This window comes from Oncorhynchus tshawytscha, linkage group LG14 (assembly GCF_018296145.1).
Source record: "Oncorhynchus tshawytscha isolate Ot180627B linkage group LG14, Otsh_v2.0, whole genome shotgun sequence".
Taxonomy (NCBI): Eukaryota; Metazoa; Chordata; class Actinopteri; order Salmoniformes; family Salmonidae; genus Oncorhynchus; species Oncorhynchus tshawytscha.
In genome coordinates this window covers 45,578,857-45,580,254 of record NC_056442.1, presented here as the reverse complement: position 1 = coordinate 45,580,254, position 1,398 = coordinate 45,578,857, and the positions used below count along the sequence as shown (strand labels likewise).

The 1,398-nt window shown below is 45.1% G+C and overlaps 1 protein-coding gene across 3 annotated transcripts in view; it reads right to left on the bottom strand.

Annotated features, from left to right (window-relative positions):
- fat3a (FAT atypical cadherin 3a) overlaps positions 1 to 1,010 on the bottom strand; it is a 372,460-nt gene extending 371,450 nt beyond the window's left edge. For all 3 annotated transcript variants that reach the window (XM_042297587.1, XM_042297588.1, XM_042297589.1), the window contains exon 1: positions 841 to 1,010. The gene's annotated coding sequence lies outside the window, so the exon portion shown is untranslated. The remainder of the gene's footprint in view (positions 1 to 840) is intronic.
- Between the last annotated feature and the right edge of the window lie 388 nt (positions 1,011 to 1,398).

Below are 1,398 nucleotides of genomic sequence, written 5' to 3'. Positions count from 1 at the left end.
TATTTCCGTGCCATTACGAGCCATGTTCCGTATTCTAGTTGAGTAGGGCTATAGGGAGATGCACCTGCACCCCATCATTAAATGTTGTGACATAGGATATACATTAAACGCATCACATGACATATCTAGACACATTTATCATTTACACTATCTGATATTTAATTTAGGGGTTATGCTCGGTGCAGATGTGTACCACCGTAGATGCATCGTTTAACTTGATTCTTCAGCTCCTCCCTACACGATGCTCACGATGTCATATTTCTTGGTCGGGGTTTGCACCGTCGCCGACTTGAGTTCTCACCCCGCACGCTTGCAACTTTCTTCATGGCTGGGACACTGTCCTGGGCATTTGAAAAGCTATTTCCTCCATTACAAATACGCTGAAAAAACCTCCCAACAACTTTCCCTTTCCCATTCCCTGGGGTACCCTGCCTAATGTCGCAACCAGCAACGAGTGTCTACCCTCCCCGCTGCACAATATCGACCAGCCTGTCATATACATTTAAATCAGCGAGCAACAGATCCAAATGCGAGGGGGCTGGAGGGCAAGTATTGATGAAAAGCCGCCGTTGTAGTTGTTAATATTTAGCGGATCTATACTCTCCCTTGCCCTCCCATCAAACTCATCCGTGCTGTTTAAAAACCTGCGAATGCAACCTTCTAAATCCGTTGACCGCATTCCAAGCAAGTCCCCGCACCACACTCACTCACTCATCATCGGGTTTAATGAATAGGACTAGCTCGGCTGCTAGCTAATGAATGACTAGGTTACTGCAACCGACTTTCACTCTCGATATCTGCAGCAACATTTTTCATTCATTTGAAACGAATACAACTTACCCTTCCATTCTGTGTAAAATCCGTTTTGGCGTAACTCTTAGCTACTTTGAAGTATCCATAGAAGTTGTAAAGGAACGCTCCGATCAGTCCAGCAGCAGTAGTCCGCGTTCGGCTAGCCTCCACTCCGCAATGTGCTTCAAATCTACTCTCGTGCAGTGGTGCTGGAGCAGTAGCACAGTAGAGGGGGGTGCGGAGACTGAGGGGCGCGGAGGGATGCGCGGGCACAGCGCAGCCTACCGGAGTACAAACAGAAAATAAATAAATCACTGCATGACATGACAGGATAGGAACCAACTCGAACACAACAGACCACAGTAGTCACCGTTTTCTGAACTCACCAGTAAGGACAGGACATTGATTTACTATTGATATTTCACTGGGAAAGGCATTTGGTCTACTTTAATCCAGAGAAGCAAAATGAACATGTGAATGATATAAAAAGACTATGCTATGTATAGGGTAGCATATGCCACATTTGGCATAGCAACATGTAAAGCTGTTATAGGCCTATTCCTTAAAGCCTATTGTATGCCATGTGTTTATAAATGATTTATAAAC